Source organism: Triticum aestivum, chromosome 4B (assembly GCF_018294505.1).
Source record: "Triticum aestivum cultivar Chinese Spring chromosome 4B, IWGSC CS RefSeq v2.1, whole genome shotgun sequence".
In the NCBI taxonomy this organism is placed as follows: Eukaryota; Viridiplantae; Streptophyta; class Magnoliopsida; order Poales; family Poaceae; genus Triticum; species Triticum aestivum.
In genome coordinates this window covers 500342835-500368793 of record NC_057804.1, presented here as the reverse complement: position 1 = coordinate 500368793, position 25959 = coordinate 500342835, and the positions used below count along the sequence as shown (strand labels likewise).

General features: G+C 44.0%; 4 non-coding genes and 1 pseudogene across 4 annotated transcripts; all 5 read left to right on the top strand.

The window, feature by feature from the left end:
• The first annotated feature begins 23417 nt into the window (after nucleotides 1-23417).
• On the top strand, nucleotides 23418-23517 carry LOC123095349 (small nucleolar RNA R11/Z151). Its single transcript, XR_006446209.1, has one exon. It is a non-coding gene; the product is annotated as a small nucleolar RNA R11/Z151 (small nucleolar RNA).
• Nucleotides 23518-23581: 64 nt separating this feature from the next.
• Nucleotides 23582-23675, top strand: LOC123095351 (small nucleolar RNA Z152/R70/R12). Its single transcript, XR_006446211.1, has one exon. It is a non-coding gene; the product is annotated as a small nucleolar RNA Z152/R70/R12 (small nucleolar RNA).
• A 27-nt stretch (nucleotides 23676-23702) lies between these two features.
• Nucleotides 23703-23883, top strand: LOC123095346 (small nucleolar RNA Z112). The gene has a single exon (XR_006446206.1). It is a non-coding gene; the product is annotated as a small nucleolar RNA Z112 (small nucleolar RNA).
• Nucleotides 23884-23902: 19 nt separating this feature from the next.
• On the top strand, nucleotides 23903-24040 carry LOC123095416 (uncharacterized; annotated as a pseudogene).
• Nucleotides 24041-24091: 51 nt separating this feature from the next.
• On the top strand, nucleotides 24092-24212 carry LOC123095231 (small nucleolar RNA SNORD14). The gene has a single exon (XR_006446136.1). It is a non-coding gene; the product is annotated as a small nucleolar RNA SNORD14 (small nucleolar RNA).
• Nucleotides 24213-25959: the final 1747 nt, after the last annotated feature.

Here is a 25959-nt window from a genome sequence, read left to right as displayed (position 1 = left end):
AGAAGATCCGATCTAACGCCGAATGGACGGTGCCTCCGCGTTCAACACACGTACAGCCCGGGGACATCTCCTCCTTCTTGATCCAGCAAGGGGAGAGGATAAGTTGAGGGAGAGCTCCGGCAGCACAACGGCTGCTACCTCTTGAGTACTGCGTTGGTTTTCCCTTGAAGAGGAAAGGGTGATGCAGCAAAGTAGCGTAAGTATTTCCCTCAGTTTTTGAGAACCAAGGTATCAATCCAGTAGGAGGCTCCTCAAAAGTCCCTCGTACCTACACAAACAAACAAGAACCTCGCAACCAACGCGATAAAGGGGTTGTCAATCCCTTCACGGTAACTTGCAAAAGTGAGATCTGATCGAGATAATAAGATAAGATAAATATTTTTGGTATTTTTATGATATAGATTGGAAAGTAAAAGATTGCAAATAAAGTAGATTGGAAACTTATATGATAAAAGATAGACCCAGGGGCCATAGGCTTCACTAGTGGCTTCTCTCAAGATAGCATAAGTATTACGATGGGTGAACAAATTACTGTCAAGCAATTGATAGAAAAGTGCATAGTTATGAGAATATCTAGGCATGATCATGTATATAGGCATCATGTCCGCAACAAGTAGATTGAAATGATTCTGCATCTACTACTATTACTCCACAAATCGACCGACTCCTGCCTGCATCTAGAGTATTAAGTTCATAAGAACAGAGTAACACATTAAGAAAGATGACATGATGTAGAGGGATAAACTCAAGCAATATGATATAAACCCCATCTTTTTATCCTCGATGGCAACAATACAATACGTGCCTTGCTGCCCCTGCTATCACTGGGAAATGACACCGCAATATTGAACCCAAAGCTAAGCACTTCTCCCATTGCAAGAAAGATCAATCTAGTAGGCCAAACTAAACTGATAATTCGAAGAGACTTGCAAAGATAACCAATCATACATAAAAGAATTCGGAGGAGATTCAAATATTTCTCATAAATAAACTTGATCATAAACCCACAATTCATCGGATCTCGACAAACACACCGCAAAAAGAGTTACGTCAAATAGATCTCCAAGAAGATCGAGGAGAACTTTGTATTGAGATTCAAAGAGAGAGAATAAGCCATCTAGCTAATAACTATTCACCCGAAGGTTTGTGGTAAACTACTCACAACTCATCGGAGAGGCCTTGGAGATGATGTAGAGGCCCTCCATGGTCAATTCCCCCTCCGGCGGAGCATCGGTGAAGGCTCCAAGATGGTATCTCGCAGATACAGAAGGTTGCAGCGGTGGAAATAGTTTTCCGTGGTGCTCTTGGATGTTCTCGGGGTACGTGGATATATATAGGAGGAAGAAGTAGGTCGGTTGAGCCACGAGGGGCCCACGAGGGTGGGGGGCACGCCGACCCCCCTAGGGTGCGCCCTCCTGCCTTGTGGCTTCCTCGTCTGCTGCTTGACATCCACTCCAAGTCTCCTGGATTGCGTTTGTTCCAAAAAGATCCCTCCCGATGGTTTCATTCCATTTGGACTCCGTTTGATATTCCTTTTCTTCGAAACACTGAAATAGGCAAAAAAACAGCAATTCGGGCTGGGCCTCTGGTTAGTAGGTTAGTCCCAAAAATGATATAAAAGTATAAAGTAAAGCCCATAGACATTCAAAACGGGTAATATAATAGCATGGAACAATCAAAAATTATAGATACGTTGGAGACGTATCAAGCATCCCCAAGCTTAATTCCTGCTCGTCCTCGAGTAGGTAAATGATAAAAACAGAATTTTTGATATGGAATGCTACCTAGCATAATTCTCAATGTAATTTTATTTATTGTGGCATGAATATTCAGATCCAAATGATTCAAAATGAAAGTTCATATTGACATAAGAAATAGTAATACTTTAAGCATACTAATAAAGCAATCATGTCTTCTCAAAATAACATGGCTTTAGAATGTTCATCCCTACAAAATCATATAGTTAGGCAATGTTTCATTTTCATCACACAAAAATACTCCCATCAAGCACAACCCTGGTTTCAGCCAAGCAATTGGTTCATACTTTTTAACGCGCTTCAGCCTTTTTCAACTCTCACGCAATACATGCATGAGCCATGGATATAGCACTATGGGTGGAATGGAATATGATGATGGAGGTTGTGTGGAGAAGACAAAAAAAGAGAAAGTCTCACATTGACGAGGCTAATCAAAGGGCTATGGAGATGCCCATCAATTGATGTCAATATGAGGAGTAGAGATTGCCATGCAACGGATGCACTAGAGCTATAAATGTATGAAAAGCTCAATAAAAGAAACTAAGTGGGTGTGCATCCAACTTGCTTGATCACGAAGACCTAGGGCATTTTGAGGAAGCCCATCGTTGGAATATACAAGCCAAGTTCTATAATGAAAAATTCCCACTAGTATATGAAAGTGACAACATATGAGACTTCTCTATATGAAGAACATGGTGCTACTTTGAAGCACAAGTGTGGAAAAAGATAGTAACATTGTCCCCTTTTTTATTTTTATTTTTTTATTTGGGCCTTTTTGGCCTTTATTTTTTTTCTTGGCCTTTTTTTATTTGGCCTTTCTTTTTTTATTTGGGGACAATGTTCTAATAATGATGATCATCACACTTCTATTTATTTACAACTCATGAATTACAACTTGATACTAGAACAAGATATGACTCTATATGAATGCCTCCGGCGGTGTACCGGGATGGGCAATGAATCAAGAGTGACATGTATGAAAAATTATGCATGATGGCTTTGCCACAAATACGATGTCAACTACATGATCATGCAAGGCAATATGACAATGATGATGTGTGTCATGATAAACGGAACGGTAGAAAGTTGCATGGCAATATATCTCGGAATGGCTATGGAAATGACATAATAGGTAGGTATGGTGGCTGTTTTGAGGAATATATAAGGAGGTTTATGTGTGATAGAGCGTATCTTATCACGGGGTTTGGATGCACCGACGAAGTTTGCACCAACTCTCAAGGTTAGAAAGGGCAATGCACGGTACCGAAGAGGCTAGCAATGATGGAAAGGTAAGAGTGCGTATAATCCATGGACTCACATTAGTCATAAAGAACTCATATACTTATTGCAAAAGTTTTATTATCCCTCGAAGCAAATTACTACTATGCATGCTCCTAGGGGAAGGGTTGGTAGGAGTTAACCATCACGCGATCCCGACCTCCACACATAAGGAAGGCAATCAAAAGAGCACCCCGTGCAACAAATTTGTTACACAACTTTTACCATGCGTGCATGCTTCGGGACTTGCCAACTTCAACACAAGTATTCTATAAATTCACAATTACCCAACTAGCATGACTCTAATATCACCACCTCTATATCTCAAAACAATTATCAAGCATCAAATTGATCATAGCATCCAATTCACTTCCTATGATAGTTTTTATTATACCCAACTTGGATGCCCATCATTCTAGGACCAATTTTATAACCATAGCAAATACCTTGCTGTTCTAAAAGACTCTCAAAATTATATAAGTGAAGCATGAGAGATCAACAATTTCTACAAAATAAAGCCACCGTCGTGCTCTAAAAGATATTAGTGAAGTACTAGAGCAAAATTATCTAGCTCAAAAGATATAAGTGAAGCACATAGAGTATTCTAATAAATTCCAAATCATGTGTGTCTCTCCCAAAGGGTGTGTACAGCAAGGATGATTGTGCTAAACTAAAAAGCAAAGACTCATATCATACAAGACGCTCTAAGAAAAACACATATCATGTGGTGAATAAAAATATAGCTCGAAGTAAAGTTACCGATAGACGAAGACGAAAGAGGGGATGCCTTCCGGGGCATCCCAAAGCTTAGGCTTTTGGTTGCCCTTGGATTATCTTGGGGTGCCATGGGCATACCCAAGCTTAGGCTCTTGCCACTCCTTATTCCATAGTCCATCAAATATTTACCCAAAACTTGAAAACTTCACAACACAAAACTCAACAGGAAATCTCATAAGCTCCGTTAGTGCAAGAAAGAAAAACCACCACACAAGGTACTGTAATGAACTCATTCTTTATTTATATTGGTGTTAAACCTACTGTATTCCAACTTCTCTATGGTTCATACCCCCGGATACTAGCCATAGATGCATCAAAATAAGCAAACAACACACGAAAAACAGAATCTGTCAAAAAAACAAAACAGTCTGTAGCAATCTGTAACTTTCAAACACTTCTAGAACTCTAAAAATTCTACCAAAATAGGAAGTCCTGGGAAATTTGTATATTGATCAACTGAAAAAAGAATCAACTAGAAATCACTTTCCTGCGATTTATTAAAATTACTCTCGTGCGTGCAAAAGTTTCTATTTTTCAGCAGAATCAAATTAACTATCACCGTAGGTTATCCTATAGGTTCTACTTGGCACAAACACTAATTAAAACATAAAATCCCATCTAAACAGAAGCTAGATGATTATTTATTAATAAACAGAAGCAAAAAAGCAAGGAACAAAAATAAAATTGGGTTGCCTCCCAACAAGCGCTATCGTTTAACGCCCCTAGCTAGGCATAAAAGCGAGAATAGATCTAAGTACCATATCCTTGGTTTTTAATTTTTTAGCGGAGTCATGCTCGAATCCGGGAGGTTCTTTACGTTTCCCCTCATACTCGGAAATTTTTAGATCTAAAGAATCCAACCGCTTATTACAAAGGGTAATCAACATATTCATGCGGTGAAGATTTCCGCTAACACTCTTAAGAGGTTCAAGGGACTTTTGCAAAAAAATTGTTACTTCGCAATTTTTTTCAAAAACTTGTGTCTCCTCCGGGGTATGATGTGATCCCCCTTTTTGAGGTAGTGTTCCCACTATTCCCTCTATGACTTCATGCGCAATACTAGGATCAATCTCGATAAAATTTCCTTTGGCAATGCAATCTAAGAGTATGGGACATATTTAGTCCAACATAAAAATTGCGAAGAACAATTCTAAAATTCACCTCTAAAGTGCAATTACGATAAGATTCCATCATCCTATACCAAGCATAGTTCAAGTTTTCTCCTTGCCTTTGCTTGAAGTGAAGAACTTCAAACTTGGGAGACAAAGGAGTAGATAGAGAACTAGCCATGACGACAAGCACACAAGAGACAAGCAAAAAAGAGGCGAATGGGAAAGAGAGGGCGAATAAAACGGCAAGGGTGAAATGGGGGAGAGGAAAACGAGAGGCAAATGGCAAATAATGTAATGCGAGGGAGATGAGTTTGTGATGGGTACTTGGTATGTCTTGACTTGAGCGAAGACCTCCCCGGCAACGGCGCCAGAAATCCTTCTTGTTACCTCTTGAGCATTGCGTTGGTTTTCCCTTGAAGAGGAAAAGGTGATGCGGCAAAGTAGCGTAAGTATTTCCCTCAGTTTTTGAGAACCAAGGTATCAATCCAGTAGGAGGCTCCTCAAAAGTCCCTCGTACCTACACAAACAAACAAGAACCTCGCAACCAACGCGATAAAGGGGTTGTCAATCCCTTCACGGTAACTTGCAAAAGTGAGATCTGATAGAGATAATAAGATAAGATAAATATTTTTGGTATTTTTATGATATAGATTGGAAAGTAAAAGATTGCAAATAAAGTAGATTCGAAAATTATATGATAAAAGATAGACCCGGGGGCCATGGGTTTCACTAGTGGCTTCTCTCAAGATAGCATAAGTATTACGATGGGTGAACAAATTACTGTTGAGCAATTGATAGAAAAGTGCATAGTTATGAAAATATCTAGGCATGATCATGTATATAGGCATCACGTCCGCAACAAGTAGATCGAAACGATTCTGCATCTACTACTATTACTCCACATCGACCGACTCCTGCTTGCATCTAGAGTATTAAGTTCATAAGAATAGAGTAACGCATTAAGAAAGATGACATGATGTAGAGGGATAAACTCAAGCAATATTATATAAACCCCATCTTTTTATCCTTGATGGCAAGTTGGCAACAATACAATACGTGCCTTGCTGCCCCTACTGTCACTGGGAAAGGACACCGCAAGATTGAACCCAAAGCTAAGCACTTCTCCCATTGCAAGAAAGATCAATCTAGTAGGCCAAACCAAACTGATAATTCGAAGAGACTTGCAAAGATAACCAATCATACATAAAAGAATTCAGAGGAGATTCAAATATTTTTCATAGATAAACTTGATCATAAATCCACAATTAATCAGATCTCGACAAACACACCGCAAAAAGAGTTACATCGAATAGATCTCCAAGAAGATTGAGGAGAACTTTGTATTGATATTCAAAGAGAGAGAAGAAGCCATCTAGCTAATAAGTATAGACCCGAAGGTCTGTGGTAAACTACTCACAACTCATCGAAGAGGCCTTGGAGATGATGTAGAGGCCCTCCGTGGTCGATTCCCCCTCCGGCGGAGCGCCGGCGAAGTCTCCAAGATGGGATCTCGCGGATAAAGAAGGTTGCGGCGGTGGAAATAGTTTTCCGTGGTGCTCCTGGATGTTCTCGGGGTACGTGGATATATATAGGAGGAGGAAGTAGGTCGGTTGAGCCACGAGAGGCCCACGAGGGTGGGGGCGCGCCCACACCCCTAGGGCGCGCCCTCCTGCCTCGCGGTTTCCTCGTCTGCTGCTTGACGTCCACTCCAAGTCTCATGGATGCGTTTGTTCCAAAAAGATCGCTCCCAAAGGTTTCATTCCGTTTGGACTCCGTTTGATATTCATTTTCTTCGAAACACTGAAATAGGCAAAAAAATAGCAATTTGGGTTGGGCCTCCGGTTAGTAGGTTAGTCCCAAAAATGATATAAAAGTGTAAAGTAAAGCCCATAAACATCCAAAATGGGTAATATAATAGCATGGAACAATCAAAAATTATAGATACGTTGGAGACGTATCAACGGCGTGGTGGTGGAGCTTGTAGTTCTCCGGCAGCGCTTCGCCAAGCACTACGGAGGAGGCGGAGGTGTTGGGGAGGGAGAGGGTTGCGCCAGGGGAAGGGTGCGGCAGCCCTCCCACCTCCCCTTTATTTATAGGGGCAAGGGAGAGGGGGGGCGGCCCCCTCCAGATGGATCTAGAGGGGGCGGCGGCCAAGGGGGGAGGCTTGCCCCCCAAGCCAGGGGGGCTTTAGGGTCCCCCCCAACCCTAGGCACATGGGCCCTAGGGGGGTTGGCGCCCAGCCCACCTAGGGGCTGGTTCCCCTCCATATTCAGCCCATAGGGCCCATCGGGGCAGGTGGACCCTCCCGGTGGACCCCCGGAACCCTTTCGGTGGTCCCGGTACAATATCGATAAACCCCCGAACATTTCCTGCGACCGAATAAGGACTTCCCATATATAAATCTTTATCTCCAGACCATTCGGGAACTCCTCGTGACATCCGGGATCTCATCCGGGACTCCGAACAACATTCGTAACCGCATACTAATTCCCATAACAACTCTAGCGTCACCAAACCTTAAGTGTGTAGACCCTACGGGTTCGGGAATCATGCAGACATGACCGAGACATCTCTCCGGCCAATAACCAACAGCGGGATCTAGATACCCATGTTGGTTCCCACATGTTCCATGATGATCTCATTGGATGAACCACGATGTCGGGGATTCAATCAATCCCGTATACAATTCCCTTTGTCAACCGATATGTTACTTGCCCGAGATTCGATCGTCGGTATCCCAATACCTCGTTCAATCTCGTTACTGGCAAATATCTTTACTCGTTACGTAATCCATGATCCCGTGACTAACTCCTTAGTCACATTGAGCTCATTATAATGATGCATTACCGAGTGGGCCCAGAGATACCTCTCCGTCATATGGAGTGGCAAATCCCAGTCTCGATTTGTGCCAACCCAACAAACACTTTCAGAGATACCTGTAGTGTACCTTTATAGCCACCAAGTTACATTGTGACGTTTGGTACACCCAAAGCATTCCTACGGTATCTGGGAGTTGCACAATCTCATGGTCTAAGGAAATGACACTTGACATTAGAAAAGCTCTTAGCAAACAAACTACACGATCTTGTGTTATGCTTAGGATTGGGTCTTGTCCATCACATCATTCTCCTAATGATGTGATCCCGTTATCAATGACATCCAATGTCCATGGTCAGGAAACCATGACCATTTATTGATCAACGAGCTAGTCAACTAGAGGCTCACTAGGGACATGTTTTGGTCTATGTATTCACACGTGTATTATGGTTTTTGGTTAATACAATTATAGCATGAACAATAGACAATTATCATGAACAAGGAAATATAATAATAACCATTTTATTATTGCCTCTAGGGCATATTTCCAACAGTTTCCCACTTGCACTAGAGTTAATAATCTAGTTACATTGTGATGAATCAAACACCCATAGAGTTCTGGTGTTGATTATGTTTTGCTCGTGGAAGAGGTTTAGTCAACGGATCTGTGACATTCAGATCCGTATGCACTTTACAAATATCTATGTCTCCATCTTGAACATTTTTCACGAATGGAGTTGAAGCGACGCTTGATATGCCTGGTCTTCTTGTGAAACATGGGCTCCTTGGCAAGGGCAATATCTCCAGTGTTGTCACAAAAGAGAGTCATCGGGCCCCGACGCATTGGGAATAACTCCTAGGTCGGTAATGAACTCCTTCATCCAGATTGCTTCATGTGTTGTCTCCGAGGCTGCCATGTATTCTGCTTCACATGTAGATCCCTCCACGACGTTTGCTTGCAACTACACCAGCTGACTGCCCCACCATTCAAAATATACACGTATCCGGTTTGTGACTTGGAGTCATCCAGATTTGTGTCGAAGCTAGCATCGACATAACCCTTTACGACGAGCTCTTCATCACCTCCATAAACGAGAACATATCCTTAGTCCTTTTCAGGTACTTCGGGATATTCTTGACCGCTGTCCAGTGTTCCATGCCGGGATTACTTTGGTACCTTCCCACCAAACTTACGGCAAGGTTTACATCAGGTCTGGTACACAACATGGCATGCATAATAGACCCTATGGCTGAGGCATAGGGGATGACACTCATCTTTTCTCTATCTTCTGCCGAGGTCGGGTATTGAGCCGTGCTCAATTTCACACCTTGCAATACAGGCAAGAACCCCTTCTTGGACTGATCCATATTGAATTTCTTCAATATCTTATCAAGGTATGTGCTTTGTGAAAGACTGATGAGGTATTTCGATCTATCTCTATAGATCTTGATGCCTAGTATGTAAGCAGCTTCTCCAAGGTCCTTTATTGAAAAACACTTATTCAGGTAGGCCTTTATGCTTTCCAAAAGTTCTATATCATTTCCCATCAATAGTATATCATCCACATATAATATGAGAAATGCTATAGAGCGCCCACTCACTTTCTTGTAAACGCAGGCTTCTCCATAAGTCTGCATAAACCCAAACGCTTTGATCATTTCATCAAAGCGAATGTTCCAACTCTGAGATGCTTGCACCAGCCCATAGATGGAGCGCTGGAGCTTGCACACCTTGTTAGCATTCTTAGGATCGACAAAACCTTCCGGCTGCATCATATACAATTCTTCCTTAAGGTAACCATTAAGGAATGTTGTTTTGACGTCCATTTGCCATATCTCATAATCATAGAATGCGGTAACTGCTAACATGATTCGAACGGACTTCAGCTTCGCTACGGGTGAGAATGTCTCATCGTCGTCAACCGCTTGAACTTGTCTATAACCCTTAGATACAAGCCGAGCTTTATAGATGGTCACATTACCATCCGCGTCAGTCTTCTTCTTAAAGATCCATTTATTTTCTATGGCTCGCCGATCATCGGGCAAGTCTGTCAATGTCCATACTTTGTTTTCGTACATGGATCCTATCTCGGATTTCATGGCTTCAAGCCATTTGTTGGAATCTAGGTCCGTCATCGCTTCTTCATAGTTCGAAGGTTCACCATTGTCTAACAACATGATTTCCAAGATAGGGTTGCCATACCATTCTGGTGCGAAACATGTCCTTGTGGACCTACGAAGTTCAGTAGCAACTTGATCCGAAGTTCCTTGATCATCATCATTAACTTCCTCTCTAGTCGGTGCAGGCACCACAGAAACATCTTCCCGAGCTGCGCTACTTTCCGGTTCAAGAGGCAGTACTTCATCAAGTTCTACTTTCCTCCCACTTACTTCTTTCGAGAGAAACTCTTTCTCCAGAAAGGATCCGTTCTTGGCAACAAAGATCTTGCCTTCGGATCTGAGGTAGAAGGTATACCCTATGGTTTCCTTAGGGTATCCTATGAAGACGCATTTTTCCGACTTGGGTTCGAGCTTTTCAGGTTGAAATTTCTTGACATAAGTGTTGCATCCCCAAATTTTTAGAAACAACAACTTAGGTTTTTTCCCAAACCATAATTCATACGGTGTCATCTCAACGGATTTAGATAGTGCCCTATTTAAAGTGAATGTGGCTGTCTCTAAAGCATAACCCCAAAATTATAGCGGCAAATCGGTAAGAGACATCATAGATTGCACCATATCCAATAGAGTGCGATTACGACGTTCAGACACACCATTACGCTGAGGTGTTCCAGGCGGCGTGAGTTGTGAAACAATTCCACATTTCCTTAAGTGCGTACCAAACTCGTGACTTAAATATCCTCCACGATTTGATCGTAAGAACTTTATTTTCCTGTCATATTGATTCTCCACCTCACTCTGAAATTCCTTGAACTTTTTGAAGGTCTCAGACTTGTGTTTCATTAAGTAGACATACCCATATCTACTTAAGCCATCAGTGAGGGTGAGAACATAAGCCATCGCGAGCCTCAACGCCCATTGGACCGCACACATCAGTATGTATTATTTCCAACAAGTTGGTTGCTCGCTCCATTGTTCCGGAGAACGGAGTCTTGGTCATCTTTCCCATGAGGCATGGTTCGCATGTGTCAAATGATTCACAATCAAGAGACTCCAAAAGTCCATCTGCATGGAGCTTCTTCATGCGTTTGACACCAATGTGACCAAGGCAGCAGTGCCACAAGTATGTGGGACTATCATTATTAACCTTACATATTTTGGTATTCACACTATGAATATGTGTAACATCACGTTCGAGATTCAATAAGAATAAACCATTGACCAGCGGAGCATGACCATAAAACATATCTCTCATATAAATAGAACAACCATTATTCTCAGTTTTAAATGAGTAGCCATCTCGCATTAAACGAGATCAAGGTACAACGTTCATGCTCAAAGCTAGCACTAAATAACAATTATTGAGGTTTAAAACTAATCCCGTAGGTAAATATAGAGGTAGCGTGCCGACGGTGATCACATCGACCTTCGAACCATTCCCGATGCGCATCATCACCTCGTCCTTCGCCAGTCTCCGCTTATTCCACAGCTCCTGTTTTGAGTTACAAATATGAGCAACCGCACCGGTATCAAATACCCAAGAGCTACTACGAGTACTGGTAAGGTACACATCAATAACATGTATATCACATATACCTTTGGTGTTGCCGGCCTTCTTGTCCGCTAAGTACTTGGGGGCAATTCCGCTTCCAGTGACCATTTACCTTGCAATAAAAGCACTGAGTCTCGGGCTTGGGTCCATTGTTTGGCTTCTTCCCGGCAACTGATTTACCGGGCGCGTCAACTCCCTTGCTGTTCTTCTTGAAGTTCTTTTTACCCTTGCCTTTCTTGAAACTAGTGGTCTTATTCACCATCAACACTTGATGTTCCTTTTTGATTTCCACCTCTGCTGATTTCAGCATTGAATGTAACTCAAGAATGAACTTCTCCATCCCATGCATATTGTAGTTCATCACAAAGCTTTTGTAGCTAGGTGGGAGCGACTGGAGGATCTTGTCAATGACCGAGTCATCTGGGAGATTAACTCCCAACTGAGACAAACAGCTGTGTAACCTGGATATAGTGAGTATATGCTCACTGACAGAACTGTTTTCCTCCATCTTACAACTGTAGAACTTGTTGGAGACTTCATATCTCTCGACCCGAGCATGAGCTTGGAAAACTATTTTCAGCTCTTGGAACATCTCATATGCTCGGTGCTGCTCAAAACGCTTTTGGAGCCCTGGTTCTAAACTATAAAGCATGCCGCACTGAACCAGGGAGTAATCATCACTACGTGACTGCCAGACATTCATAACGTCTTGAGTTGCTGGGAAAATGGGTGCTTCCCCTAGCGGTGCTTCTAGGACATATGCTTTCCTGGCAGCTATGAGGATGATCCTCAAGTTCCGGACCCAGTCCGTATAGTTGCTACCATCGTCTTTCAGCTTGGTTTTCTCTAGAAACGCGTTGAAGTTGAGGGCAACATTAGCGTGGGACATTTGATCTACAAGACATATTGCAAAGATATTTTAGACTATGTTCATGATAATTAAGTTCATCTAATCAAATTATTTAATGAACTCCCACTCAGATAGACATCCATCTAGTCATCTAAGTGATACATGATCCGAGTCAACTAGGTCTTGTTCGATCATCACGTGAGACGGACTAGTCATCATCGGTGAACATCTTCATGTTGATCATATCTACTATACGACTCATGTTCGACCTTTCGGTCTCTTGTGTTCCGAGGCCATGTCTGTATATGCTAGGCTCGTCAAATCAACCTAAGTATTTTGCATGTGTAAATCTGGCTTACACCTGTTGTATGCGAATGTTAGAATCTATCACACCTGATCATCACGTGGTGCTTCGAAACAACGAACTTTAGCAACGGTGCATAGTTAGGGGGAACACTTTCTTGAAATTTTTAATGAGGGATCATCTTATTTATGCTACCGTCGTTCTAAGCAAATAAGATGTAAACACGACAAGCATCACATGCAAATCATAAGGTGACATGATATGGCCAATATCATTTTGCGCCTTTGATCTTCATCTTTGAGGCGCGGCATGATCACCTTCGTCACCGGCATGACACCATGATATCCATCATCATGATCTCCATCATCGTGTCTTCATGAAGTTGTCTCGCCAACTATTACTTCTACTACTATGGCTAATGGTTAGCAATAAAGTAAAGTAATTACATGGCATTTTTCAATGACACGCAGGTCATACAATAAATTAAGACAACTCCTATGGCTCCTGCCAGTTGTCATACTCATCGACATGCAAGTCGTGATTCCTATTACAAGAACATGATCAATCTCATACATCACATATATCATTCATCACATTATTTTCGCCATATCACATCACATAGCATACCCTGCAAAAACAAGTTAGACGTCCTCTAATTGTTGTTGCATGTTTTACGTGGCTGCTATGGGTTTCTAGCAAGAACGTTTCTTACCTACGCAAAAGCCACAACGGTGATATGCCAATTGCTATTTACCCTTCATAAGGACCCTTTTCATCGAATCCGATCCGACTAAAGTGGGAGAGACAGACACCCGCTATCCACCTTATGCAACAAGTGCATGTCAGTCAGTGGGACCTGTCTCACATAAGTGTACGTGTAAGGTCAGTTCGGGCCGCTTCATCCCACAATACCACCAAAACAAGATAGGACTAGTAACGGTAAGCATATTGAACAAACCAACACCCACAACTACTTGTGTTCTACTCGTGCATAGAATCTACGCATAGACCTAGCTCTGATACCACTATTGAGGAACGTAGCAATAATTCAAAAAAATTCTACGTATCACCAAGATCAATCTAGGAGATTCTACCAACAAGAGATAGAGAATGTGCATCTTCATACCTTTGAAGATCGCTAAGCGGAAGCGTTACTGGAACGCAGATGAGGGAGTCGTACTCGCAGCGATTCAAATCGCGGAAGATTCGATCTAACACCGAACGGATGGCGCCTCCGCGTTCAACACACATATATCCCGGGGACGTCTCCTCCTTCTTGGTCCAGCAAGGGGAGAGGGGAAGTTGAGGGAGAGCTCCGGTAGCACGACGGCGTGGTGGTGGAGCTGGAAGTTCTCCCGCGGGGCTTCGCCAAACACTACTACTACGGAGGAGGTGTTGGGGAGGGAGAGGGCTGCGCTAGGGGAAGGGTGCGGCAGCCCTCCCACCTCCCCTATATTTATAGGGGCAAGGGAGAGGGGACCGGCCCCCTCCAGATGGATCTAGAGGGGGGGCAAGGGGGGAGGCTTGCCCTCCAAGCCAAGGGGGGCGTCCCCTTTAGGGTCCCCCCCAACCCTAGGTGCATGGGCCCTAGCCCCTAGGGGGGTTGGCGCCCGGCCCACCTAGGGGCTGGTTCCCCTCCATATTCAGCCCATAGGGCCCTCTGGGGCAGGTGGACCCTCCCGGTGGACCCCCGAAACCCTTTCGGTGTTCCCGGTACAATACCGATAAACCCCCGAACATTTCCAACGACCGAATAAGGACTTCCCATATATAAATCTTTATCTCCGGCACATTCCGGAACTCCTCGTGACGTCCGGGATCTCATCCGGGACTCCGAACAACATTCGGTAACTGCATACTAATTCCCGTAACAACTCTAGCGTCACCGAACCTTAAGTGTGTAGACCCTACGGGTTCGGGAATCATGCAGACATGACCGAGACATCTCTCCGGCCAATAACCAACAGTGGGATCTGGATACCCATGTTGGTTCCCACATGTTCCACGATGATCTCATCGGATGAACCACGATGTCGGGGATTCAATCAATCCCGTATACAATTCCCTTTGTCAACCGGTATGTTACTTGCCCGAGATTCGATCGCCGGTATCCCAATACCTCATTCAATCTCGTTACCGGCAAATATCTTTACTCGTTACGTAATGCATGTTCCCGTGACTAACTCTTTAGTCACATTGAGCTCATTATTATGATGCATTACCGAGTGGGCCCAGAGATACCTCTCCGTCATACGGAGTGACAAATCCCAATCTCGATTCGTGCCAACCCAACAAACACTTTCGGAGATACCTGTAGTGTACCTTTATAGCCACCCAGTTACGTTGTGACGTTTGGTACACTGAAAGCATTCCTACGATATCCGGGAGTTGCACAATCTCATGGTCTAAGGAAATGATACTTGACATTAGAAAAGCTCTTAGCAAATGAACTACATGATCTTGTGCTATGCTTAGGATTGGATCTTGTCCATCACATCATTCTCCTAATGATGTGATCCCGTTATCAATAACATCCAATGTCCATGGTCAGGAAACCATGACCATCTATTGATCAACAAGCTAGTCAACTAGAGGCTCACTAGGGACATGTTGTGGTATATGTATTCACACATGTATTACGGTTTCCGGTTAATACAATTATAGCATGAACAATAGACAATTATCATGAACAAGGAAATATAATAATAACCATTTTATTATTGCCTCTAGGGCATATTTCCAACACTATAAGCATTGCTATTAAAATTGTTCCACAAGACAAAATTCACATCTAGGGATCACTATTTTGCTCAATCAAAGTAGACAAAGGCACATCATTAAGATAAATAGGAGCACTTTTACAAGCAACCAATTTCATAAAAGCATCGACCTTTTCACTCAAAGTACTATTTCTTCAACCGCGGTGCCTCAACGGCGAGCAGAGTGCGTGGAGGGACGCAAGCAGAGTGCGCTGCGGCCGCCTCAACGATGATCAAGTGCATGCATAATTATTGCATATAGTAGCTGAACATATATAGCAGGGAATATGTGTCCACAAGTCGGCGGATGCATATACCAGTTCGTACCTACCAACACAGATGCACATTGCAGAAATTAATCGCGTTATATATACACGTGTGCGGTACACGGGTACACATTCTAATTAAAAGAATCATGCGCGATGGTAATAACGAACTCGCACAATCATGTGCTGACATTGCCAATTGCGTTGCATTCTACGATGACCATGCCACATACGCATCCGAGAACGCGTGCCCACGGTACGCCATTCGGGAAATGTGTCACACTTCGAAAATCATAACCGTCAATAAATTTGAGCTTGTTACCCATCACATTCGAAATTACCATGCTATATTTAATTGCAAACCTGTTCAAACCTATCAAAACCTAAACGGTTTTCCACTTAGCAGCTTATTACTAGGTTATAAATACTACCTACTCAAAAATGACTACACATTCCTCCTCAATTCCTCATCAACAAACAAACAAGTCTTCATCATTCCTTGCGTCTGCCATGGCCCATGGGATGAGTTATTGGTCGAGAAATGACCACGGAGCGGCAAGCATGGAAGCGAAAGCGGCAGAGATGTCCCGCCTCACCGCGATAGCAGCCGAGAGGTCCCGCCGCGCCGTCGAAGTAGCACCGAGGTCCTTCCGTGCAGCCCAAACAACACTAAGGTCCCGCCACGCCGCCGAAGCAGCAGAGTGGTCTTGCCACGCCGTGGAAGTGGCACATATGTCCCACCATGCCGCGGAAGCAGCAGAGAGTCCTCCCGCACTGCGTCGGCCTGGAAAGATCTCTCACGAGAAGGCGAGGGCTCTCACAGGCGCATGTGCGCTATGCTCGGTAAGCTGATGGATGACATTTTCGACTGGGTGAAGCTGCAGGGGGAGAGAAATGCCTCGTTGGATAACACGATAGGCGTCATCCGGGGACTAAGGGATGACATTGCAAGGCTCCGCACCGTGGGCGACCTGCTGAGGGCGAAGATCACCGGCAGGACGAAGCAACATGAGGAGACAACTACCGTGTTGAAGAAGAAGGCCGTCATGGTCAGGAAACTTATGGACGAGAATGCTAAGCTCCGCATCGAGCATGAAAGGCTGGTGGAGGAATCCGTGGATGCTCTCAACCTACGCATTGAGGACGTGAAAGAGATCATCGCCGCTCGCTGCGAGAATTCCTGCACCATAGATTGAGACCTAGCCACACCATTAAAACAGGGGCTCGAGCGCCATTAATGGAGAAGTTGGAGTGAGGTGGGTGTCAGATGGAGGCCAAAGGGCTCGCCTCCTAGTGATCGGTCCGCTCACACACCTCCAGTCTACTCAAATACCTACCCGCACGGTGCCTCCTAGCCAGTATAAATGGGGATGCGTGGCGGCACATTGATCGTTAGTAGAACACCCAAGGTTTCAATAATACTTGTATTTCTGATTGTAACGTGGCAGCTCTTTGTTCGAAAATGACTTTATTGGTTGTTAATGTACGCACCTTCGCAAATCGAACAAAAAATACCACACCATGTTGGTGCCATGTCAAGGCAACATGCCAAGATTCATGATATGCAGTTGAGTTTTGGATTTACAACTGTCTTTATTACAAGTATACAACCTTGGTTCATCATTGTTTATTTAGTGCTTATGTAATTCTTGAACATATGTACCTGTGAATCAAATAATGCATTGCTTGTTGAACCTTATGGATATGAATAAAGTTATAGCCTACTTTCAAATTCAAATTCAGTATGATTTTAAATAGCAGTGACTAAATTAGGGTAAAAATACGCTATGCATGTCATTACGGCGCACACGGTATGTAGAAGCACAATGTGTGTTATATACCTCATAGTCCGACACGTTTCATAGAGAGAAATCTTGTGCGACCATGCACACAATTGCCATTTGCAAAGCGTGTGTGATATCAGGCAATATCACAAATGGTGCGAGCAAACTAACTATTTATGATAGTCGTCTTATCGTACATGCTTTACAATCATGAACTATTTCTGATGTCATACGCATCATAAATATTGCACCACAGAATAGTGTGTGCCATAGTTACCTCGTCTGACACTCGTATGACAATCAGACAGTTCGTAAACGCATCTGACGTACGTACGATGATTAACTTATCTTCTTAATTATTTAGTCGCATAAGGTTTGGAAAAGGTGAATGTGTGTGATTATCTCCTTATCATACATGATTTAAAATCGTGAACTGTTTGGGATGAGCGCGCATCATAAATGCTGTACCACAAAATACCGAGTGCGACGGTAATGCAAGCACATATGAGTAGCAAGGATAGAGCGTTTGGTATAATCGATATATCACAAACAGTTGTCTGAAGACTCGCGTTTGGGATAGATGCAGACATCGCATACACTTAGTTATGCAAAACATATGCATCACTACTCCCTATCACCGATGGTTTCTGGGTCATGTGGGAAGGCCCCCATATCACCCACACAGGCAAGACGATAAGTTAAAAATCCATCGCGGAAAGGGCAAAAAACCATTCGTATAGCAGCTCAATGTACCAGTACTTGTTTGATTGGTGATGAGTGCCTAGTATATTGCAATCATATCATTTTGCGTGCTCCACCAAGATGTATGTGACATGGAATAGTAACCCATGAGCTGACATGGAATAGTAACCCATGAGCCTTATTGACTGTGCATTTGCATTCAGACGCAAATCTTTAATAATTCACAATTTTAGGGGGAGCTTTTGCTTATCACATACTTCTCAAAAGCGACGATGTATTTCATTGATTATATCATTTGTTGAAGCTTTGATCTATATGTTGTCATCAATTGCCAAAAAGGGAGATTGGAAGTGCAACTAATCCCGGGTGGTTTTGGTAATTAATAACAACATATAAGTTAATGATCTAATGCTCATCGATAATAGATTTCAGAGAAGATCAATGATCGACATGGCAAGGACTAGTGATCTTGGACCCCTCAAAATGCTAAGGACAAAGATTGGGAAAGCTCCAAGACTCTACATCTTTGGTTAAGTGACCCAAGATCGCATCGAGTCCATAGGAACGCCAATACTATTAAAAGGGGGTGAGGTTTTGATCATGGCTCAGTTGCTCAAGTGCTTAGTGGTATTTCTCTAAAATCCTCAACTACTTCTCCACTTCACTTTCACCCAAAACCCCAAAGTCCATCTCGGCCCCATCAAAGTTTTCCTATCCGGACCCACCAAGATGGCCCATACACTGCCACATGCCAAACCCTAATGTATCAGTACAGCCGAAATGGATCTGGGTCCCACCAAGATGGCATGACCAAGTTTCTGTAGTGAAGTTACTTCATTTTGGAATTACCGAGTTGAAACGATTGGAACTACCGAAAAGAGGTCTTGCCCTAGCCATTGTAATTTAGTCACACCGAGTCATTCTGATCGGTTTCACCGAAAAGCCTAATGGTCAAGTATTTTGCACTAGTCGATCTCACCGAGATTTTCATGTCAGTGTCACTGAGATGGGTCAAAGACTTGTAACGGTTGGATTTTTGGTGGTGCCTATTTATACCCCTCCACCACCACCTACCCTCGAAGAGAGCCCTCAGAATGAAAACGCAACTTCCACTACTCATTTTTGATAAGAGAAACCACCAACTCATGTGTTGAGATCAAGAGATTCCAATCCAACCATTTGAACCTTGATTTCTAGCCTTTCCCAAGTTGCTTTCCATTCAATCCTCTCTTCTACCAAAGCCAATTTTATGAGAGAGTGTTTGAGTGTTGGGGAGACTATCATTTGAAGCACAAGAGCAAGGAGTTCATCATCAACAACACCGTCTATTACCTTTTGGAGAGTGGTGTCTTCTAGATTGGTCAGGTGTCACTTGGGAGCCTCCAAGAGATTGTGGAGTTGAACCAAGGAGTTTGTAAGGGCAAAGGAGGTCGCCTACTTCATGAAGATCTACCTGAGTGAGGCTAGTCCTTCATGGGCGTAAGACATGATGGAATAGACAAGGTTGCTTTTTCTACGACCCTTCGTGGATGGAGCCCTCAGTCGACTCGCACAACCGTTACCCTCCGTGGGTTGAAGTCTCCACTGGCGTGTATGTACGATAGCACCACCTATCGGAACCATAAAAAATCATCGTGTCTTCATTGCGTTTGATTTCTCCGATCCCTCCTTTACGTTCATATGCAAAGTCTTTACTTTCCGCTGCTCAACTCTTAGACTTGCATGTGTAGGGTGTACTTGACTTGTAGAATTGCTAAAAATTGCCTACAACTAAACTTGGGAAAATGATAAGTTTTTATTTGGTCAAGTAGTCTAATCACCCCCCTCTAGACATACTTTCGATACTACACTATGTATCATCATCCTTGAACCTTGCGAGAAGACCCATGCAACACAAGATTCTGCAACCAGGCCCAAGCAGGTCATCATCTTCAACCATGGCATAATCATTGCCATGCTTCTCCTTCTTTCTTTCGCTCCAGCGTGGGCACACATGTGCATCCAATATGCATGCACCAGCCTTCGCCATTTGTGGCTTTGAGTATCGTTATATGCGCCCCTTCCAGATGAAAGAGAACTAGAATCCGGTTCCGGCGTCGCGGCCAGGCCAACCGCCCGGGCAATGTAGGACATCTCTCCAGCAGCAGCACAAAGGAGGAAGAAGCACAACGGAAAATCATTCTTACAAGTGGGAAGAAGGATCTCCGTCTCCGCATAACCATCACCCATCTGAGGACCAACCTGACCAGTGTCGGTCGACCTCCAGACACCATAACCGACGACCGCGATTAGATCCAGGGTTCCTTCACCCCATTGTCTCCTAGAAGAAGGCAAGAGCCGCGCGTGACCGTGATCAAAGCCCGGGGAAACTAATTCAAACGAACAACACTGCAACGTCCTCAACAGCGAACCCATTCTAATCCTACTGAGAACCCACCAGATGCACAGATCCGAGGTTCCCCCTCCCTCTCGCCACCGGAGCGGCTGGTGGAGGGAGAGGGAACTAGTGGCGGTGCCGGCGGCACACAAAGGAACCCGCTCAGCCTCTTGTTCGCCTTGCTACCCTAACGGCTCGCCCCGATCTATTTTCCTACGACCTCTAACACGTGAAGCTGCTAGGAGTACTCCCTAGGTAGGAGAAATCATCATTTTATTGGCAAGTCAATAAGCACTCGTGATGGATAAACAGACTCAAGCGGTGTTTACTAGCCTTGTGCAATGGAACATTGGAGATGGAAGGAGCATTTTATTCTGGAAAGATAGGTGGCTCAATGGATCCACCATGGCTGAGCTGGCGCCCATGGTTCGTGCACAGGTGCGCACACAAGTGGCCAACCGGAGGACGGTCTCGGAGGCTTTGCAGCTCCATCGTTGGGCCAATGATGTTTTTGGGGAGTTATCGGCCGATGGCATGGTGCAGATTGTTCGGTTATGGGAGATCATGATCAACATTCAGCTTGATCCGACACTTTCAGATGTTCCTACTTGGAAGTGGAACAATCTTGGGGTATACTCCTCGGCATCCACCTATGCGATGTTGTGGGAAGGGAGTATCGGTTTCGCCCCGGCAAAGGCGATCTGGAAGAGTTGGGCGCCTCTCTCGTGCAAGCTGTTCATGTGGCTAGCAACACATTATCGTCTCTGGACAGCTGATCGCAGATTCAGACATGGGCTACAGGAGGAGCGCTCACCATGCTTCATCTGTGCTCAAGATGAAGATACGGTGGACCACATCCTTGTCCAATGCGTGTTCACTCGACAAGTGTGGCACAGGTGTTTTCTTCAGGCCAGAGTGGATACCTCGCTGATCCCTACGTCGAGGGACACCCTGAAGGCCTGGTGGATGGCTTGTCGCGCTCGTATCCCTGCGGTACATAGGAAGGCGTTTGACTCGTTGATCATGTTGATCTCCTGGCAGCTTTGGAAGCTGAGGAATGGGATCGTGTTTGCCCCGCGGACCTCAATTGATACGGTGCAACACTTCACCTCGCAGATTTTCGAGATTTTACGCACTTGGATGTTGGCAGGAGGCCGAGGAGTCAGCATCTTCTGTGAGTAGTAGAGTTTAGGTTTAGGAGTGGAGTTGGGGGTCCCGGGCAACGGTCTGTCGTGTGCTAGGATATGCCTCCTTTTTGTAAGACTGCTTGTACATATTTCTGCCTTCTATAAAGCTAAGGTACGCGATTGCGTACTCTTTAAAAAAAAAGCACTCATTCAAATGCAGTGTTTGTATTTAATCACATTAATAACAAAGTTCCTGGTAAATCATGATGATTGCGTATAAAGTTTGATTTAAGACAAAGCTTATACACAGAGTACAACTAAGAAACACACTTTTCTTTTGAGTTTTTTTAGACATATTTTTTCTTTTGAGCTGGACTTAAGAAACACACATGGTTGGGCATAGGAGGCCATAATGGACTGGGCCACATCCGAAAACTATCACCTGGCCCAAGAGTTATAGATGGGTTTATCTGAAACCCGGCTGTTAGGATATGCCCTAGAAGAGGTGTATAAATACCCGGCGCCGCATCCTCCTCCTCACCTGAGCCTGCGCCGCCGGAATCAACCTTCCGCCGAGCCTCGTCCAACCAGTCGAACACAGGGCGAAACTTTGTGTCATCATCGTTTCTGTTATTTGCCAATTTCATCGCGTTTCTAATTTATCCTTTTTCTAAGATTTGCGCTCTTTCGCCGCACTCTTCTCGTGTTCAAGATCGGATCGCCACCGAGCGGATCTGGAGCTTTTCGAAGAGGTGCTATATCACACAGAGGATCTATGGACATGTGGCTTCTCCCATTAGATTCTCGCATTTTCTCGTAGGTCAAACATCTTGCGTTTTGCGTACTTTCCAGTTTCCGATCTTATTCTCGAATCCCTGGTTTCCTGTTCGATCTTGTGCTCTAACCGACCCGTGGCTCGATGATGACTACTTTGCTTTAACCACACCGAATCCTAGGCCGGAGGAAGCGTGCTTTGCTCAGACCATCTGCGTTGTTGTGCTCTCCTCTCGGTGATTCCTCGCGAAGTCTATTCCTCTCGTTGAAGAATTGATTCTCTTCTTTGACGTGAGGTCGAGACGGAAGGATTTGTCCGGACCGGAGAGCATATAGCAAGGGGGAACGGGCAAGTCTGCTTTCGATGGTTCTTTACATGTGGAAAAACAGTGCCATTCACTGAGAGTCTAAACGGATCTGGTTCCTTCAGAACCGCGGATTTGCAATATTTTTCGAGTTCAGGTAGTATTAAGGCCTATTAATTCTTCTAGGCTTAACTTTTGGGCTGTAAAATGAGAGGCCATTTACGTAGAGAACAATATTGGCTTTCTTGCATCGGAGCATGCAAAATAATGCATGCGTTAGAGAAAATCTAGCATTCGCCTAGCAACAGCTGTAGCTATTTGTTGAACAATTAAAATTGTAACTAAATAGTTTTCTGTTGAGTAACAACTGCCGATAAACTAAATCTTTGAATTGTTTTATTGTTAAAGTTGTAGATTATGAAAAAGCTGTTGCTTCCAGCTTGTGGAAAAGCTGGAAATTATTTTGTTGGAACAACCTTTTAACTTAAGCAGTGATCTGTGCGTAAGTGCATTAGTAGGCAATTGAACGACCAACTTGCAAAGGAAAATTATGACAATATAGATGGTAGACCATTCATAGTTAACACTTGCAATTCAACGACTAGACAAAACATTGACAATATAATATTGTTCTAAAAGACACGAATCATACTCACTCTGTCCCAAAGCTGTCTGTGTTTTGAGGCAATTTCTTCGTTTGGGAGATGGATATAACAGAGATCTCTTTCATTTGTTTTTAGTGAATTGGATTTCGATGGCTGGTGATGATTCAGGTCCGAAAGGATCTTAGCGGATTTCGGTGAGGCGGACTTGTCTGCCGTTGATCGATTCATGTTGTTACACATTCTGAAGCCTGCTCCTTCCATTATCTTCTGCTGATTTCGTTCTTGTTTTCATTTATTATCCTGGTAGTTCTAGTGATGTGATGATGATTCATAGAGGTTTTTGGCAGTGGTGTTATCTGTCACCGTGAGCCTTCTAACCAAAAACGACTTCTCTTTCCACTGAGCATTGCTTAATTTTGTGTTCATCTTTTCTTTTTGCTGTTGGTGAAGAACTCAGACCAGGAAGTGCCGTATGGCACTCTAAATAGCAGCTGCTCTGCCGCTGTAAGTGGTCCATCCCTGTATCATAACCTCTGGTTTTTTATGGGGTGGAAATCCCATTTGCAACCGCTTTTTTCAGCCGTGTGAATTATTTGAAACGGGTGTCTGAGGGCAATCCTCTCTGCTGTTTTCTTGGCCCTGATGCCACGTCTCTGGTTGCCACAAGCCTTCAACGGAGATGCTACATTGTGCTGATAGAGATTTTCACATTCGATAAGAACCCGTGGTTGTGATTCAGGCGGTACACAGGGCTGTTTTGTGTGATTACATTTCTTGCTTGACGTGAGTATTCAGTGTTGCTGATTTTAAATTGAGGAAAATAATGGCAATGATGATTGAACAAAGGCTTGTTTCTCAAAACATTCGCAGATGCCGCATAAGAGCTTTCGCCCTGCCAGGCTTGAGAGCTAATGCTGCTAATTCCTTCCTTGGATGTCTGAGTCATGTTGATTTGCCCAGTTTTTATCTTTTTTTGGGTGCCTCTTATCTTTGTCCTCATATAGGACAATTCACCAATTGCTGCAGATAATAAATAAATACAATGTCTTGGGCCATCATTTGCCAGAATGAGAGGTGTGCACAGAGCTGTGTTAGTATATTTTGAATGGTAGAACAATGATTTTCCCACCCGTCTGTTCATCTCTCTTTCTCCTGAACATGGCATAGGACATTTTTCATCATCTTAGGAACATCGGGTGCTGAAAGCTTCTTGAAAAATGCTATACTTTGCTTGCCAGTCTTTTTCTCAAAACCATCCAGATTATCAGAATTTTAAGATGATCTCTGACAATACATATACTATAAAATGGAATGTTATTTCTTTGCCACAAAGCAAAAGAGGTCTCGAGAATGTTGGGTTTGAACGAAATTATCACTGAGGCCTGTGATATTGATCCGTGTGGGTGAGTTCTTACTATGGCAGATGAGGATTTGATCTCATTGTTAAAAAGGGGTTGGACCCGTGGTTTTGTAAAACTTAGTCTGTGTTTGATAGCAAAGGGCACGTGCAGCTAGCCGCCTTATCGTTAGCAGGGTAAACACGCCTAGCTGGCTTATTTACAATTTTTGGTGCATTATTCCCGTCAGCCCTTACCTTACCATATGCGTGCATAAGAGTGCATAAGAACTCACCCGCGCGGGGACAAGTTCATGCATGCTAAAGGTCCGAGGCAATGGACGCCCCTTTACTCTTTGTTATTGCCATGGACGCCCTTACGAATATCATTACGAAGGCACATGAGGCTGGAGTGGTGAGTACTATCAATGGATGTAGCCCAGTTCAGTGTTTGTCCTTGTATGGACAATGTGGTTCTTTTCATCAAACCTACATGGCTGGATCTCTTGTTTGTCAAAGAATCGCTTACCATCTTTGGAGTGGCATTTGGGCTTAAAATGAATCTTGCCAAATTTGCGGCTATCTTGATTTGGGTGGAGCTTGAGGATGAGGAGATTGTTAAGTCGGCGCTGCCTTGGAAGATTGCCACCTTCCCATGCAAATATTTGGGCTAAGCATTTGGTAGCTAGAAAGATTTGAGTGGTAGCTCGTGGTGGACACTGCCCTTCACATCTTGCTGGGATGGCAAAGGGGGCTTCGTGACTAGACCCGGTAGGTTGGTTTTTGTCAACCAAGTCATCAGAGCGCGGGCCACTCACCACCTCATGATTGTTGAGGCGCCAAAATGGACACTTGAAAGAGTGAGCAAAGGTTGCCGGGCTTTCTTTTGGGCCGGGACTGAGGAAGTGAAGGGGGGCAAATGTGTGGGCAAGAGTACGTAGGCCAAAGCACATGGGAGGACTTGGTGTCATTGACCTATATTAGCATGGCATTGCCCTCGAATTAAGATGGGAATGGCTTAGACGCATGGATGCTTCCCGGCCTTGGCAAGGTCTCAGCTTGACTGCGGACAAAAAGGTTGACTAAACTTTCGGAAGCTTGGTAAAATGGAAGGTTGGAGCGGGAGACAAGATTCTATTTTGAAAAGATAGGTGGCTACATGGCACAACCATTGCGGAAATCGCCCCTCTAGTTGCGGTGTCAGTTCGTACGCAAGTTGCAAACAGGAGGCTGGTTTGACATGCTTTGTGTGTTCTCGAGCCTAGTGTGATTCAGTTGCATCACTAGGATGGGTTGGTGCAATGGTGGTCGGAAGCCAGAAAACGAATACGTAAGCAATCTTGAAAAGGATTTGGC